The following is an 18,867-nucleotide window of genomic DNA, read 5'->3' as shown; positions in this document are numbered from 1 at the left end:
CAGGAAAAGGATGGAGTTCTTACAAGTCCAAGCTTTCTAGACTGCAACTACTAAAACTCTCTGTGCCTCGGTTTTATAAAACCTGTGTATTGAGCTTATGGTAATAGTGTCTGCTAGGAACTCTGTTGTCAGAATAGAATGAAATGAAATAACTGTTGCAAAATGCTTGATATCCAGTGCCTGGTAAGTTTTCAGCACATGGCAGTCATATTTTTGGAGGATGCTGGAGAGTTCTTTCAATTGTTGATTCATTTGTTGATGCAGAAAATTTCTGTTGAGCACCTTCTATGAGCAGGGCACTTTTTTTCTGAAGTTTTGGAGTGTAGTGAAGAGCAAATGAGAGTTGCCTTCTCTCACCGATCATATATTCTAGTGGAAAAGACAAGTGAATAAATGAGAAAGTTTATAGGTTATGACAGGAGCTCTGAAGTAGGCAAATAGGATGATATAATAAGAGAGTAACTGAGAAGCTAGCTTAGGTTGGTAGGCAGCTCAGGCTTCTTGAAGTGGCCTTTGTCCCTAAGATCCAACAACAAAAAGGAACCAGTTGTGTAAGGGGATAGATAGGATCATGCCGTCCTGGGAAACTGGTATAGCCAATGCACCAGCCCTGAGGCAGGAAGACACTTGGCCTTCTTGAAACAGAAGGAGAACCACGGTCTAGGCCACTGTGCCTGTACTGGTTGTAGTTAGCGGTTGGATTGGTAGTTTGAAGTCACATCAGAGAAGGAGAAAGTGATCGGATTTATGCAGGGCAGGGGTCTTCAAACTTTTTAAACAGGGGCCAGTTCACTGTCCCTGAGAAGTTTGGAGAGTGTGCACTGTGGGCCCGGGATGAGTCAGCTGCTAAGCAGGACAGGCAGCCAGTGGTGGCAAAAACACCCCGAGGGCCCGGATACATGTGCTAGGCAGCTGCATGTGGCCCGAGGGCTGTAGTTTGAGGACGCCTGATATAGGGCCTTTGAGGGCACAGCAAGAAGTTTGAATTTTATCCGCAACATGGGCAACAACTTTAGCCCATTTCTTTTTGCTGTGTGACGTAGACTCCATAGTTTTGGGGGAGCCTCTCTGAGCCTTGGAAACACTTCTTGGGTCTCAAGGCCGCTTGTGGGCTCGGAGAACGGGGACTCGGAGAACAGGGCACCGTCATTTGGACTCGAAAGTGTGGCCCCTGATTGGCAGTGGTCGTTGGCTAGAAATGCAGAGTCTCAGGCCCTGCTCCAGACCTGCTGAATCAGAGTCTCTGAGGGTGGGGCACAGGAATCTGTATTTTTTTTTTTAAAGCTCTCCAAGAGATGCTTATGCACACCTAAGTTTGAAAAGCATCATTCTAGAGTGCATTTGGATGGATTTCTACAGAAGTTGGAGCTATGCTCTCTGGAGATTCATGGAAACTTTCCATGGGCACCTGTAGGGTGCTCTCAGCCACTGGGGGTGCCAGCTCACCAGGGTGGGCGCCAGTGCCAGGTTGAAAATTCTTCTAAACACTTGCAAAGCTCTCTGCCCACTGCACATCTTTGGTGTTGATGGCAGTTGGGCATAAGAGCGATTCGTGGTTAAAACCTCTTTTTAATCAGGAAGCTTAAAGGAGAAGCTAATAATAGATTCGGTTGTTTAGAGTAAGTATGCTTTATTCAAAAAGACAGGCTTCGAGGTGGAAGGAATTTGCAGAGGATTGGTTAATGTTCTGACCCTGCAGACGAAGAGACTGGAATCCTGAGATGCTAAATGGCTATTCTGGGGCCACGTGATTGATGACAGCACCGAGTCCAGAACTCGGGCTTCTCACCTTTGAACCCTGACCATCGCGCAATATGTTCTTTATTGGTGGAAAATATCTTCACGATTATTGCTCCTTACGTAATTCATAATAAGCATTTTTTAGAATAAAATAGGATTATTTTGGAGGGGAAAAAAAATCACGATCTCTTACTAGTTTTTATGTTCCTTATTATTTTTCAAATAACTTACTTAAAAATAATTATTATATACAGTTTTTATGTTTTTTCATCATCTGGAAAAAGATCATTACTTAGTAGGAATGGTACATATAGCCCGGTAAGATGTGTGTTAAAGACATCTTATTGTTACCTAAATGCTTTAGAATGGCATGTGACATTTTTTTTTTTTTTTTTTTTTTGGCATGTGACATTTTTGTAGTGCTGTAATATTTAAGATGTTTGGTACGAAGTTCGCCATAGGTGACCACCGCTCAGCGGGCGAGTTGGAATCATCAGGAAACGTGTCTTTGTAAACAGCATTTCCGGTTCGTACTTGCCAGGGTTGTCGCACTTGATGTATTGACATCGTCTCGCTTCACCGGTGTTTTCCCCCCCGGCTCTAGAATCTGTGTCTGTCTTGGTGTTTTCAAGTTTAAGGAAGTGGTGGTTTTAGAAGTTACCTCTTAGTTATGTGTCAAAAAAATATGTTTATCTTGCAGTGTCCCAGGAACCTCCGCTGACAGTTCCCAGTTCCCGATCGCGACATTCCGGCCATGGTGAGGGCTCCGGTCCCTTCTCCCATCTGCTGCCAGCCATGAACGCACGGGCGTGACGCCGCCTAGCCCAAAGGGTGAGTGAGGGTTTGCGACAGTCCCTCTGCAAATTCACGAGACAGAAAGTCCTTCCAGGACAGTTGCCCACGGAGGATGAGAGGGTCTCGTTTTGCAAGAAGGGGCGACCTCTGTCATTGTTTTCTGGGGTAACCTTTTCCAGAGAATTCCCGCAGTGATCTGAGGATCTCTAAGAGGCATCACGGGGCACAAGAGGACTTTGCTTGTTTGTTCCAATCGTACTCTCAAGGCTAGGCTGTCTGAACTGTGGGCCACATGCACAACCGCATCGAGCAATCGCTGTTTTGGTCCCATTACAACTTGGTGGAAGCATGAGCCGCCACGAAATAAGACTGTAATTGCTTCATTTTGAATTTTAGAGGGAAATTTAAGTCTGATTTATTCCTGGAGAAGAGAGTCCCATCCCAAGCTTTCACGTGATCAAGGCTCTTAAGAAAGGCAAAGTGTTGGAAACTTTAGATTCCCAAAGGTTTTCTTGAAAGACCTCTGGGCATTTTTTAAAACCATAGTTTACTTTATCAGATTATTCATTGACTTTTGGAGGGGGTGGTCAGAAGGGACATGATGATATTTCCTTCTTGCGTGTGTTTTCCGTATTTGGTAGTGTCTGTCCCAAATCCCCACCCATCCGTGGCTCCTGCCTGGTGATGGACATCATGACTTGCCGTTATCTGAGACAATGATTGGTTGAGGCCAGGTGTTTCGAGTGAAAACTCTGACATCATTCATTGGGAGCGCTGTCATAGAATGAGGTCAGTTTCGTGGGGAACCATATAGTTTCAGGGTTTTGTATTGAACGTGTGTAATGGTAAGAGCCACTGGCATCAACTCTCCTTGTTAGTCTTTGGAACAGATTCCGTGTACTGGAGGGAGGGAATGGAAGCAGGAAGAGCACTGGGTTGGGCCTTGGAAGACCTAATCGTTACCCAACATGGGGAAAATCAGTCTTTCTCTTCTTTGATTTCCTATATTTTTAAAACAAAGCATGTAGGTTAGAGAGTCCTATCCTGTCAGTACTATCTAGGCCCCGGAAATTATATTTACACCCCCTGGGTATAGAAATGGGATAGCTGGTGCCCAGAGAGTCCAGCTGGGGTGTCCGAGTCCCTGGGGTTGGTCAGGACTGGACCCTAGTTATTTGGGGGTCAGTCAGGGGTTCTTTGTAGGCTGTCTCAGTTCCACAGATGAAGATACCTAGCACTCATGCAGCTTCGTACACCTGTTCTGAGTATAATTGTCTAAGACATTGTTACATACATTCAACTACTTGGGCCAGATTTTTAACGATTTTATAGCTAGAGGTCACCTTAACAAATCCCTCCCATTTCATAGATTAAAAACTATGTTAGTTTTAATGTCCATAGAAACTATGTCCTTGGCGAATCAACTAGTCCAAGTATCAGAGACCGGATCATCCTCAAAGCAACTATTGGCTCTAAAATTCACTTGGTAACTGCCTACTTGTAATGTGTATTCCCTTCTGCTTGAGCTAGAGGTAGAGAAAAAAAAATCCAGTCTTCTATCTTCCTTGTAGTATTCTCTTATTGTCAAGAAATAATGCCAATAGTAAATAGTCACACGTAAGGCAAAGATGCCCACAGTGAAAAGAGATATTTAATGAAGTCATGGGATTGTAGAGTTGTTAGAGATCTTAAGTCATTTTCCTGGGTGGTCTTGGCCATGTCCCTTGGTTCCCTCACGTATGTGAACTTCTTCTGTGGTTTTCCATTGCTGTGCAGCTATGATAGACTTCTGCAAATGGTCTGTAGATTAGTGAACACACAGCACATGTTAAGAAAATTCATGTCTTCGCGGATCCAGGTGGTGTTGAGAACAAAGTCTTGGGTCTGTCTGGTACACACACGAGAATTCATAGAAGTGGCTGGAATTCTGAAGATATTCAAATAGCAACAGACTCGAGTTTTTGGTTACCTGTCATCTCAATCTTTAGTATTGAGAGAGTCTGACTCAACCTCGCTGTCATAAAATTGATGTATGAAATCGAACCAAACCACATGAATGGATTTGTTGAAGACTTGGCTCATTCTATTCATTAACTTCAATGGGGTGAGGCCCACTATCTGAAAAATCAATCTGAAGAACTCTAATGAAAATGATATCTCTTTTGCAAAAATGTACTGTTAGGCCCCGTTAAAAATACTGGGTGTTTTTTTTTCCTAAATAAGGAAGTTCTTTTGTGTTTATCAGACTGTGATAAACTTCCCTTTGTTGTATTTTTAGCAGAAGATAGAGGTATCAGAAATCCTGCGAGCTGGAGCACGTGTTCTGGTTTTCTGCCCTCCTCCCAGTTTTTCCTCCAGGCACACTTCCGGGCTTGCTCGGGGGACCCATTCTGTCCCTCTCGATGCAGTTCCTGGCCTTCCATGCACCGTGCATCCGAGAGCTCCAGTCAGTTCTTCCGTTGTCAAAAATGCACTCACAGTCCTGTGCCTTTTAGAACTTCACAGTTTATTGAGTCACCAGAAGAAGCACCCATTAATTGTTACAGCTGGTAATTTGGAGTCTTTAGGCCTGAAATCAACTCTCATTCTGAGCGAAGCATTTCGTGGCAAGTGTCCTCGTGGTGGCACTGGGCCGGCATCCAGAACGGCACACTCAAATGCAAGGAAATAAACCGCCAGATGAAAGGTTTGCACAGATAGAGCATTATGGCCCAGTTTTTAAGGTCAGAAAATGGGTAGGGTGCTTGATTGATGCCGGTGATAACCGTGCCTGCGTAATAAATTAACTCAGGGGCAGGATGCAGAGGAAAGAGGGGCTTGAGCACTTCCCGTCTCCCTTTGCACCATGGTTCCTTGATGCCACCGTTCACCAGGAGGGACTCGGGGTTGGCTTTTCCCCCAGTGAGAAGCTTCAGTGGATACAGGTACCTATGGGATGCACATCACGGGACCGCAGGAGTGAAGTGTGGCTACGTCTGCTGCATATTCAATAGGCAGTTAGCCACGGTGTTATTAATAAATGTGATAATAGCAGTCTGGATTTGCATAGAGCTTTCCTGAGAAGACTTGACTAGCGGTAGCAGATATGCTAGCTTGTTGATGAGACTCTGCTTGGGCATTGCATCATCCCTGGCATAAGTTGTCCCTTGCCGGTGGGTCTGGTGGAGGGGCGTTGCATCATGTGACATGGTTGTATGTTAATTGCCCATAATTCTTTTCCCCCCTAATTTGCCCACGGTTCCTCTTTCCATCTCTCTCACAGTCAAATTCCTAGCTTTTGACTTACTAGGAAGAGATAAAAATATGGGAAAATAGATCCTTCTCACTTAAGACTTATCAAGGGGCTCCTTTTGGGCTGAGAGGTCCTTGCTTTTTTAAAATACAACACAAGAGTGTAGATTATTTTTTTGTCACTGGTTTTGGGGTGGGCGGTGGTTAGTGCAGCTTCTGGGGAGAAGCTGGGTGCAGCTGGCGGGAATTTTGGGGACGGGAAAGATGTGGCCTTCTGGGCAGCCTGTCAGTGGGCCAAGCCACTTTGTTGTGCTTCAACTTCCAGTCCCTGAAATTTTGACTTTGAAAAGTAATTTTAACAATTTAATAAACTACATAATGTGCTTTATAAGCCGGAGCGAATGATGTTAAGTATTTTGGTCTCTTTCATAACACAATGAACCTAATATTGGCAAAAATACAGATCTTCACTCGCACCATAAAGAGAGGCTAGATTTAATAAGCAGTTATGAGTGCTGGCAGCCGCCTATCAGATTGTATGACCCGGGCCCCGGCCTGCGAAGACAGTGTCAACTTGCATTTTGTCTCTGAAGCATTTTCGAGGTGTTTATTTTGCCTTTCTCTCCAGTTCCTAACCTCATGCAAGTAACGTAATTGGCCGAATGTTTTCCACATAGCTAATTGGCTAGGGGCCAGGGTGGAAACCATTGTCTGGCTGGGTGAAGATCAGAAATTAAGATGACATTTGCATGGAAGTAATGGAATATGTTAGTAATGCAGTCATTCTGGGTGGTGGGAGAGGGTGTCCGTCCTTTCCTGCCCATGAGCAGCAAGAGGAGTTCTGAAGATGATGAAGGAACCTCCGCCAACCAACCCCCCCACCCCTACTTTCCAGCACCCTGCAGCAGTGGCCAGCCCATCCCTAGTCAAATTTACTTTTAAATTCTTCAGACAGAACTGTAAGACAAACTAATGAATTATTCCATTTGCCAATTAAAGAAGAAAATCCACCAACTACTATTGTAAGATTAAATTCCCATTAGAAGATTGCATTTAATTCGGAAGCTATAACATTGTTTTAATGAATTCTGTTGGAGGTGACAGTTTATGTGAGATAAATTTATATGGTGTAGGTAGACATAAATTCATTGGATAATGTTAAACATGTTACTTCATATACATTAGCTGTGAAATTTATTTCTTCTCTAGTTATGTCCCTAAGGAGGTAGAGTCAGAGGGAAAAACATATCTTCAAAGAAAGAACTCTTTTGGTCCTTTCGGATATTTGCTCTAAAACAGCCTTTTCTCACTTTTATTAAAAAAAAAAATCTGTTAAAGTTCTGCATTAACTGAATTTATGATTCTTCGTGTATGCTATTTATAAAATTGAATATAGGTTTTATGATATAGGAAATTAGTCTAGGAATGCGAATATGATCCAACTTTGTAATAAAGGTAATCTGCATTTATATTGCAGATATTTTCCATTCCTCTCTAAGCCCCTTATGGGATTATACTCACATTTTTCTGGACATACAAATTCACTGTAAACTTTTAATGTATTGGGCAGGCTTTTGTTCACACACGACACCTAACCCAAAGCGTCCAACCCTTTGCCTAAATCAAGAGCGGCAAACATTCTTGACACACTTTTGATTTTATGGTTTTCTTTTTCCCTGCCTGTTCCTGTGCCCTTGGCAGACATTATTAATCGATCACATTTTTTTCTTCTTCTTCTTCTTCTATTGAGTATAGATATAGCCTCAGAATTGTTCCACCTGAATTCTTGTGGACAAACTTACAGATTTCACTGTTTGTGAGAGTACGGCCAACCAAATATATGAGGCCAGTGGCTTTTGAGCAATCTTTGTGTAGTTTGTCTTTGTGTACCCAATATATCCACCCCGGTGGTAAAACAGTCCATGTCTGTTACATTAAATGCTACCCATGTAGAATCCTGGAAGTGATCACGTTGTGTAGTGACCAGATTTTGACAACCTGTATGTGCCATCTTTGTTTGATTTGTTAGGCAAGTTTGTTTTCCACCCTGCCACTGGTTTTTGGTATTATGTATGTGAAGCATTATCGTTTTATAGTGGTTTTTTTTTTTTTTCTTTTTTCCAATTTTTGCAACTTTGGAAAAGACACGAAAGAAACTGCCCTCGCTCTTGCTTTCTTTTTACCTACGCATCAGCTGCGGCTCTAACACGGCAAGGAAGTGGTGATGTGAGAACCAAACCCAGACTTTCACTCTCCCAGCGAAGTCTTCTCAGAAGGAGCCGCACACACGTGCCAGGCTGTCGCTGATGCGGGGCAGGTTTCTTGCAATTTCCTTTTGCGTATTAATCTTGGTCTGTATCAATACACCGGAGCAAGCTGTACCAGGGGAGCTTGCTGTTTCGGCTGTTACATTTCAGTGGCATCTTCCGTGATATAAAATTCCGGGAACTTCAACTCCATTGCATGTTGTTTTTGAACATACTCTGTTTTCTGTTAACTCGGCTCAAGTAATGCACAGAGAATTCAGAGAAGGAAATTTCCATTCAGTCTATATGTAGGTTGCTGAGCTGCCTGTTGAGAATCGCCATCACTCTAATTGCTTCTTAACGAAAAATGAGCAATTGGCACGTATAAACTGTCATCGAGTTAATGTACTTTAAAATAAATAAATAAATAAAAATAAAGAAAATAAATTTATTTCTTACAGTTCTAGAGAACTGGGAAGTTCTCTAGATAAAAAGAGGAGGTCTTTTTATCCTTCCTGTGTTCTATGAGATTTTTAGTAATGTTTGCAGCCTGTCATCACGGGAGCTATTCATGAGACACTTATTTTTCCTGCCCTGGTTTAAGTCTCCACATTGGTCATCTAGTTTAATCGTTAACAGCATCTTTCTGTTCTGGATGGTACTATTCCGGTTTTGTCATTGAGAAGACAGAAGCTCAGGGTGTGCAAGTCCGCTGCTCAGGATCCTGTGGCAAGAGTTAGAACTAGTTAGGGATGGGGAGGGAAAAAATAAGAGAGAGAAGCAGGTGTTACCCCTATTTTGGCCAATTTCAAAGCCTTTGTCTTAACCACCAGGACAGGCTACCTCCTCATCCCTGGACAGGTTCTACGGTTACTCAAGTTCCTTTTATTTGATTCAGGCAGAGAAGATTTTGTAGTTTCTACTTGTCTTTATGAAAGAAATGGGCTCTAACTCACTTAAAACTGCAGCTTCATCTGGAGGCAGGATTTTCATGGGGCCAGCGATACAAAAGGGAAATGGCTTCTTCCAAACATTTTTTTCCAAGAGATTCCTCACCTCCTGGCCTTGTCCTCAGTCTAGAAATCTCGCAGCATTAGGGCGCTGGGCTTAGCACTGCATCTTTCCTTCGGGGTTCCTCTAAAGTGAGGGTGCTCCCAGAGTCCCTAATTAGCTCACAGAGTCCCTAATCTTGGCACAGAGAGTTTTCTTCCTGCACCTGGGGAGCAGAGCTGCATGGGAACAGCAGACTAGCTGCCCACGCCAGTGTGTGCAGGAGTGGAAAACCTTAACTGCTGGGCATCCGTGGCCAGAGTGACAGCGAGGCAGTGGGAAGGTCACGCCCTGGCACTTAGTCAGGTCCTTTAACGCCCCTTGTCTATGGACTGCAGGGATTTATGCCCTTCCAGGATGGACTTTCAGGCCACGAGAGGCTCTGGGTAACTTTTCTTTTTAATATAACGTGTATTAATACATTCAGTTATTATCAAGGGAACTTGCTTCTCCTTGTTTTTAAAAGCTGCACATTGAATTCTGTAAGGGTGAGATGACCCCTCATTTGTGATTGCCTTTACAAAGCTTCAGAAAAGAAAAAAATAAAATGGGGACAGAATCTTGATAATTCTAGATTATCGAGGGTGGTAGGCATAAAGGGGTTTGTTATACTGTCTCGTCTACTTTTTACTATTTTGACTGCTTTTATTGTAAAAAAAAAAAAAAAGCTGGGGGTATAGGGGGATGGGGGTCTTATCTAGCTCACTCTCTGGTCTAGTGGTTAGTAAACCAATCACAGGGTAGAACCAGGCCTCTGCACCCCTATTTTCTACCCCAGCCTGGCTGGTTCTCAGGTGCAGGTGCAGTTTAATGGATGGGGAGTCTTAGGGCAAGGAGATGCTAACCTAATCAGCCAAGGGTTAAAGTGATTTTCTGGAGAATACAGATACAGGCTTGAACCTGACATGCAAGCCCACTCCCTGACGGGTCTGTAAAATGATGGCAGCTGCCCTAATCGAGTATATGTGACAGACCACGGGCTCTGATACCTGTGTTAGAGATTCTTTCCCTCCAGTCCTCCTGTGGGCAGTGTTTGGAGGGGGACAGGGGAGACCTGAACCCAAGGCCCATCAGATTTTCTTCTTTACCTGTAAGTCCTTGGGGCTGTGTTTTTCAACATGCCATCCCAGGATTGCCTGGGACGTGTGTTCAGGACAGTCGGGGCCACACCCGGACACAGGCCCAAAGGCTGGTTAAGGAGAGCTTGGTCTCTGAGTTAGAGACCAAGTTCAGGTCTCAGCCCCGAGTCTCACTGATAGTGTAACCAACCCTGGCCAACTCACACCTACTTTGGAGCCTCAATTTTCCTTATCTGTTAAACGCAAGCAATGATAGATAGCATCCCCCTCATTGGCTGGGAAAAGTTCTTAATACAGTGTTTGGTACCTTGCGAGCACTAGGTATATGCTGTTTGCAACTGCATTTTAACATTTTTTTGGGACATTTACAAAATACCCTGATATAACCAGGAGAGGTATTGAAATGTTAGCTACGAATGCTCCAGGTGGCACTATTTGGTGAATAAAATTTAAACCATATATATCTTAGAAATGTTCCTTTTGTGATTTTTAAAAACGTTTTAAAAAATCAGTATTAGAGTTTTTACCTAGATGTTTGAAAAAGAATTCTGTCATCAAAGCGTATGAGACTTGACAAGTGTAAATATGCAGTTAGACAGTTTCAAGAAACGTGTATTATTTACTGATCAATGTACTATCTCTTTCGGAGCCATTACTCTCAGTCATTTCCTGTCAATCTCCCCACGCTGTTATAATCAGACTATGGATATGCATATTAAAATATAAGAAAGTTATTGTGCATGTGTGGTGGCAGCTTTTTAATTGTTAATAATGTTGCAGCTTTAAAGAGGTATCAGGATGGTTTCCTCTTAGGATGGTTAATAGTCTGCAGAATTGCATGAAAAAATTAGGGGAACCAAAACCCCGGGCTGGCAGAAAATGAGGCCTGAGTGGTACCCATCGGTGGGTGTCTGAGCTTCTAGCCTGTGCCCCAGTTACAAAACATGAGCTTTTTTATCTTGGTCCTGGCGCTGGGTCCGTGGAGGTAGGTTTCTGATGCTCTGTTTTTTTCTACTGCTGTGTTTTTTGCAAAACTTCTGTAATTAAGAAAACCAAAGTTTGTGTCTGCCTGTGATGATGGGAAGTTATTCTAACTTCTCTGTCTGTATCAGGGATCAGCAAACCTTTTCTGTAAAGAGCCAGATAGTAAATATTGTAGGCGTAGGGAGCCACGTGGTCTGTTAAAACTATTAACCTCCATCACCTATGCTGTTAGGGACAAAGCAGCCTTCGGTGGAGGAATGGGCATGACTGTGTTCCAGTGAAATTTATTCACAGACACTGGAATTCGAATTTTATGTAATTTTCACATCTCACTAAGTAGCAGTATTCTCATTTTTCCCCAACCCCTTTAAGAGTAAAAACTATTCTTAGCTCACTGGTGGCAAAGTTGGATTTGGCCCACGGGCCTGTAGTTTGCCAAGCCCCCAGTCTAGAAGATTCTGAAGCGGTGGCAGGGATTCGCTTTTTGTTCCAGCTCTCTAGTGGTTCAGCTCGACCACTTGCTCTTTGGATTCTGCTGGAATAATAATGTCATCAGCTTTTGTTTCATGCTCATCTGGAGATAAACCGCTCTGTGTAATTATTTCTTGATTTAAAGTGAAATTTAGAGAGCGTTCCCCTCCCCCCACTTCCTTTATTTTATACGAGAGAAATATTAAATATGTAACTAGAAGTCAAAGTTAGGCTTGGGGTGGAAAATGAAGCGAAAGGGAAAATAAGTCATAGAGGAAAAGCAGACTTTGAAAAATGACAGGTTTATATTTTCTTCAGAACCAGTGTGTTCTAAAATGTCTTGTATATCTGGCCAGTGGAATTTCACATGAATTTTCTAGGAGATAGGACACGAGCATTTTTTAAAATTTAAGAGTTGCGTATTATTTTTAATATAGATGATATATATTAAATATGTAGCAGAAATAGAATTAGCACATGGAAGTCTGGTTTCTCAGATCATAATTGCTTAAGTGCGACATTAATAAAAATTTGAGAAGTTTAAAAAAATATATATAAGAATAATTGTATAAGTAGTACTTGGGCTCAGCAAAACTCTTACAGTTGGTATTGAATGATTAGAGGTAGGAAATTTTCTTCTAAATGTCCCTTAATTTATCACGAGGTGAGAGTAGAGACCAGGGAACGTGCCTGTCTATGTGTGTCCGTTGATTTTTGTCTAAAGAAATTTCTGTAGGACAAGAATGATCAGAAGTGCGTGTGAGCTCTCTGGAGAGAGGATGCTTCAGCTGGTGTTCTCCTTCCCCTCTTTGCTGAGATTCTAAATTTTTATGTTGTAAACAGGTGGAGGAATTGAGGCAGGGAGGGAAAAACATGGGGAAGAGTGAGTTTGTGGCGTGGGCATTTCGGTAGAATGAAGGCCAGGATAGAAAACAGCATTGTGTTCAGGGAGAAAACAGAGGTGAGGGAGAAGGTATGTGGACACACATCTCAGCGTATCCTTTTAGTGCAGGATGGTGGAAACCTGAGCAAGAAAGGGAAGCGAAAAGCATGTTTTTCGAGAATGATACGAAGAGTAATCTAGAGGCATAGTTCTTTATCAAATATTGTGATAAAACTGGCTTGGACGTGAAAAAGAAAGAGGTTCTGCTCCTCAGCAAGCCAGGTTTCATGAACCAAAGTATTGCTTTTTCACCTGAAGAGTAGACATCCAGAAAAGATGAACCCCTAAGATGCAAATGCCATGTTTTCCTTTAAATGTCCCTTATAATAAAAAAGGAAGTGGGAGAGAGGCTATGAAAAAGGCAGAATTATGTTGGAAGTTTTGCAGATTGTCTATATGTTTTTGTTAAATGGAAAATAAATGTATTCCAGGATCCAAGGCTAAGACTTAGTGCCTTTTGATCAACAACTAAGTGTGCTGATTAAGAACACAGGATGTTGACCAGACAATTTGGGTTTGAATCCTGGTCCCGCCACTTACTAACAATATAATGGGGTAAGCCCCATCTCTCCGTGCCTAAGTTTTTTCGTCTTTAAACTGTAAAAATACTCATACCACCTACCTCATAGGTGAGTATGGGCTTCAAATGAGTTAATACACATAAAGCATTAGAAAAGAGTTGGCACATAGTAAATTTTCAGTAAATAATAGCTGGTTATTGGCCCTTAAGCTTGCCTTGAACAAGATACTCGGTTTGTGATCATTGCAATGAATTTGCAGTTCTGTATCTGGAGTGTGGAGCATGTGAATTGTATGTATATGTGCGTGTGTATCTATGTACCGTTCTGACATCCATCATACACATTCAGAGATGCCTGGACATTCTGTGTTGGAGGGAAGAGTGAACATAGTGCTTACCCCACCCCTTGTATCTCGTGCCTTGATCTTTGAGATTGAATTGCTGCTACGTGGACGTCCGGACTGTATTTGAATAACTCTGAGGCTGGCAAACTTTTGCCTTGAGGAAGCCCATCAGGGATTTGGCCAACAGTTGGGGCTACGAAATTCTTTCTTACCTGTGACTCCAATGCACCACCCAGGGGCTTCTCACTTAATAATTAGGCTTAGTACCTTGGGATTCTATAGAACCCATCTCTTTCTATATGACAACCTATGAAGGATTTGAGGGCAGTTAGCAGGTCTTTCTGGAACCTTCTCCAGGCTCAAGAAAAATGCCTTGCTCCTTCAGCTGTCCCTGTTTTGCTTTGGTTTTGAGTGTCCTGTGACCATCAACTAATACCATAGAGGCGTCTTTTGTGTGTGTGTACGCCCACATTTATATATAATTCTCTGAAAGGTACCTCTTTCTGACAAAACTATTGCTATCATTTGGAAGTGAGCATTTTGACTGTTCTTAACCCACTTCCTAAAATTCCAAGTCTGGGAAGCTGGCGTGTAAAGAATCAGAACTCTTCCCTTGAAAGTCGAGCTAGAATTAGGCCTCTTTTTTGTTTCAGGCCAGGTAACTGTATAGAAGTGACAGTGGTAGCATTAATAGCTGTGGCTCTAGCACCTGCAGTACAGCCTATGGGTGTCAGCTCCTCTGCTCACTGCTCGGGGTGCAGTAGATCATTTAATCTCCAGGATTGTGAGCCTGTTACTATTTTTATTGCTATTTTCAGATGACGAAAGCAGTGCTAGGGCAAAGTTGAAGACTCTGGTCAGAAAAGCTCAAGAGGAGGATTTTTTTTTTTTTTGGTAACTATAACCAGGATCATTTGTCCGTATATCCTGGATCCACATAATTTTTCTGTTCTGCCCAAGAGCTTGTGTGGTTTGTGGTCTCTCTTTTGCTTTTATCCTTTGTTCTAATGCACATACATTGTACGAGTGACATAAAAATTGCCCCCCGCCCCCTTTTGGGCTAGTCTACTTTTATTCATCTGGAATAGTTCAAACTAATTGTTTTTAAAGATATTTTTTATTCTCAGTGTGCTGGGCGCACGCGCGCACACACACACATTGAGGATGGTGTACTTCATCTTCTTTGAGTTTTCCCCGAGTGACTCTCCTCCCTCCCTCCTTCCAACAAGATTCCCAGTCACGATGTTACTGGGCATGAGTATCTTGAAGGATGGCTGGGTGCCTTCTTTGAGACTTAACACATTTGCCGAACATGGAGCCTCACCATGGCAACAGCCATGTCACACGACACATTGGTGACACGTGTAAGGTGCTGCCACAGCTCATCCCAGGTTGAATGTCTGTGATTCATTGTTTCCACTGACACAGCCACTACTGTAACTTGCAGTTGGAAGGTTCTCCGGTTTTCGGTGCCATTAATGCATGCTGACTTCCATGGCGAATGGGGGGCTCAGGGAAGGGAGGTGTAAATAAATAAGTGCGCGCCGTAAACATTGCCTTCATTAGCTTTGCAGGGAAATACTTGCGCACCAGTCAACCTCCTTGCCACTCGCATTCTTCTCTCTTCAAGCATATTTTGTTGGTAACACCTTGGAAGCCTGAAAGTGATTTTTATTTTTTTTATTTTTAATCGTGGTTGTACCCATTTCCACTTGGCAAACTTCGCAAGAGAGAGAGTTCACAGTGGCCCCTTTTTAGTATTTATTTATATTCATCGCGTGTAGCAGATTTATTGATAAGGCAGTGATGCTGGGAATGTTTTTTTTTTTTTCTCATTGTGAAATATAATAAATGCTTTCCATAAATCAGATGGTGGTATTATGAATCCATTGCTCGTGTAGGGGCCTGAAGGTTATATTATTTCAGGGGACTTTTCTAGAGGTCCAAGATGGGTAGTATTTTAACATGTTTTAATTTTTTGAGTGATTCAGTGAGTGATTAAAAATGTTGATGCGGAATCTGGAAGACATTAAAGAGATGTCAGGGACAGACGGGTTTTGATTTGTAGCCTAATGAAATGTTTTGCCAACTTTTAAAGATTTTTTTTTGAGACTAGAACTTTAACCATTTGCTTGTGTTTCTGGCATGGTAAGGTTATTCCTGTTTTCGTTACATGATGAATCCAAAGCGAAAATGGGATAATTTTTAATTAGCAAAATTATAAAACCATTTGCAGCCAAATGTTTCCTGTCTTGTATAAACTGTGAGGTTTCACATTTTACTTTAATCATTTTAGGAAATTTCATTCTGAAGATGTATTTCAGTTGGTGCGTTATGTGTGAATACAGATCCTCAATACTAGAAATCACCTTGTAATATACTTTTCCGGTGTCAGTCGAATGATCTGATGGGATTCCGGTCCTGTGCGTTTCTTGTGTCTATTTTGTAGGTGGCATGGTTACATTGGTTTGGTGTAGCGCTAATATTGAGTCCAGCGTGATGAATGCAAGGCTAAAACATCACAAGAGAAATAGTATTTAGAGGGCTAGAGATGTTTTCTTAAGTTTATGTTGTATGGTTTTGTACAGTTCAGCGTTGCTTTTGTTGAAGTTAGCCTATGTCATTATCTAAATCAAAATGCTATATTTTTATTTTTATCCTATAAATATACGGATGCAGAGCTATTTTTAAATGTATTTTATTAAGGAAATGAGAATCACGAGCCAAGTCATGGCAGCCTACACATACTTCCCAGACTTTTCATTTTATGATGCTTCAGTTGCATTTGATTACGAGAGTCGTACAGTTTCTGGGGCTCAGTAGGGCTCTGCTTGGAAATGAAGGAAATCTATGGAGATGGGAAGGGATTTCAGTGTTCAGAATTTGAGGATCTACCACCTATACTGGGACACTTTCAACCCTTGAACTCTTTTATACTTACTAGGTGGTTGGGAGGCGTGCGGCACCTTGTGCTGTTTCATTTGGGTCCTCTGGGGGTCGCTGTGTTGGACCGTCACAGTGCGCCAATGGTTGCAGGAAGATGGGTGGTGGTGAACCACCGAGGCCCTCACCTTCAGTCTCTTTTTGTCTTTGTAAACCATGGGTGTCTCTTACCAAGACCAAGAGGGGAAAATGAGGTTAAGTGTCCATACATCTCCTTCAGACAGAGTAATTTCTCAATCAAACAGATTCTTAAAGCTTAGGCTTTCTGGGGACTGTCACAGACCCAATAATCACTTATTATTAAACTGCAAATAAGAACAAAGGGCAGGAGCCTTAATTTAAGAACAAACACATAAACAACTTGGTTTAATGAGTGCCAGTTTTGTCCAGAGTTTAAGAAGGTAATTATAGTTTTGGAGGGGAAAGCCATGTACCTTATATAGGAATTCCTTAGAACTCCCATCTAGATCTGGTAAAGACCTCACATGTAGAAGCAAATACAGCCAACCCCAACAATACCGATAGTCTCCTAAATTAGAGTCAGATAAGAGTTTCTTTAGGAAATTTCTTATCTATAGGACATGGCACCGTGATCCCTAGAATTGTACTTTCTCATACCGAGCGCTGGCTGGCTGTGACCGGTAGGCACACGAAGTGTGGCTATGGCTAGTCCAAACTGAGAGGGGCTAGGTGTAAAACACACGGTGGGTTTCAAAAGGCCTCGATTACTTGTTGCAGTGATAAGATTTTGGATATATTGGGTCAAATGAAAATATCACTAAAATTGATTTTGTCTATTTCTTTCTGTCTTAAAGTGGCTACTGGAGAATTTAAAATCACGTATGTGGCTCACCTTATGTCTCTGTTGGGCAGCACTGCTTGGAACATATCGGTTCCATGTTTCTAAAATCAGGAAACTTCAAGAATTGTTTGCCTTAAGAAGGAGTTCAAAGATTGCTCAAAATGAAAAAAAAACACTTGACTGATTTTTTTTTTTTTTTATAAAAAGAGAACACGAGACAGAATACTTTCTCAATTAATTCCTTTTGTCTATGATAGATGCAACATAGCAATAAATATCCCCTCGTGGATTATAATCTGATTGTGAGAAAACCACTTCCAGTCATTTCCATGGTACGTACGTCTTCCGGACGTATCTAGTTGAAGAGTCCGTTAACACAGCAGTGATGTTTGATAATAGAATGCTGTCAGATAATCTGTTTTTTTTTTTTTTGTTTTGTTTTCTAAAGTTGTGCTCTGTTTTGTCACATAGACCCATGCATCTCAAACTGCAGTGTGCACACCATTAGCACTTTATTGGCGTAGTCAGGGTCTCCGCGGATCATAGAATAATCAACTCTGGTGTATCTCCATGAAGAGGGATCATTTTTCCTTGAAGATTTTGGTAGGAAAATATATTGTTTTTACATTTTAAACGGCCAACTTTAGGCTGGCATATAACATGCAAGACTTTGAATGTTTACAGTGACACTTCCTACTTACTTAGGTCCCCTTTGATTTGTGCTTCCAGACCCTTCCTTCCTCCTAAATTGACATTTAACACCCCCCACCCTCCACCCATTGCCATTAAAGTATATTTGGGTAGAAATGTTTGAGACCAAACTTAGTTTCTATGCTAATCATTACCTTTTTTTAAAAAAAAAAAAATCATAGCTGCTATTTCCATAGAGCATTTGAATAGGTTTGGTCATCTCAGGCCACTTAATGAAAGTGCTGGGTGTGTTTTGCATGTGCTAGGAAACTGCAGGAAGGCACTGAGAAGGCGCACTGGAGCAAGGGAAGGTCTTGGTTGAGGCCAGTGATGCTGGGACGGAAGTGGGGAGGTCAGGTGGGGTAGGAATGGTAGAGAAGGCTGGAAAGGGAGGCTGCCTGCAGGTGGGCGCCATGCCATAGATAAAAGAAAATTGCGACTTCACACTTGAACGTGCCTGACACGGAGGGATGGCATTGTGGTTATTTAACAGGGATGGGAAACTTGATCAGGAATGCTTCTATGGGCAGGGAGTGTCAACTGTTGAATTTAGTTTGGGGCGCTTGGGATTTGGAGGACAGGCTCAGAAACCTGTCTAGAAATGACCCACGTGCCAGTCATAACTTGCCTTTCTGCAGGAACCTTTTTGCTATCTTCTCTTGATCATATTTATTCAGGAGTAGGTTGTACTCCAGTATGCTTCTATTCTAGGTCTCTTTTGGCCAATTAAATATGATTTAAGTGTTTTACTGTTTCGTGGTAAATGATAGCATACTTAAGCACTAGAGGGAAAAACCACAAATTCTCTTGTTGTCGTGAAAACAATCAAAGTGAACATTTTGGTTTATTTCCTTCCAGTCTTTTTCTGAATGCAGAACGTAAATAAATATATAGTTGCAATTATCTTGTGCTTATAACTTTGCATCCCTCTTTCTTTTCCTAGCATAACTATTTTCATGTTGCCATATTATCTTTTATTAACTGTGTAATAGATCTTCCAGTCATTGTATGGATGTGTTAGGTGCCTAC

General features: G+C 42.0%; 1 protein-coding gene across 10 annotated transcripts in view; it reads left to right on the top strand.

Annotated features, from left to right (window-relative positions):
• The window catches only part of FOXP1 (forkhead box P1), a 706,173-nt gene that overhangs the window by 188,827 nt on the left and 498,479 nt on the right, over window positions 1-18,867 (top strand). For all 10 annotated transcript variants that reach the window (XM_075998545.1, XM_075998535.1, XM_075998540.1 and 7 more), the window contains one exon: window positions 2,441-2,571. The gene's annotated coding sequence lies outside the window, so the exon portion shown is untranslated. The remainder of the gene's footprint in view (window positions 1-2,440; window positions 2,572-18,867) is intronic.

This window comes from Microcebus murinus, chromosome 28 (genome assembly GCF_040939455.1).
Source record: "Microcebus murinus isolate Inina chromosome 28, M.murinus_Inina_mat1.0, whole genome shotgun sequence".
NCBI classification, from domain to species: Eukaryota; Metazoa; Chordata; class Mammalia; order Primates; family Cheirogaleidae; genus Microcebus; species Microcebus murinus.
Note: the sequence above shows the minus strand (reverse complement) of the source record. Positions and strands in the feature narration are given on the sequence as shown.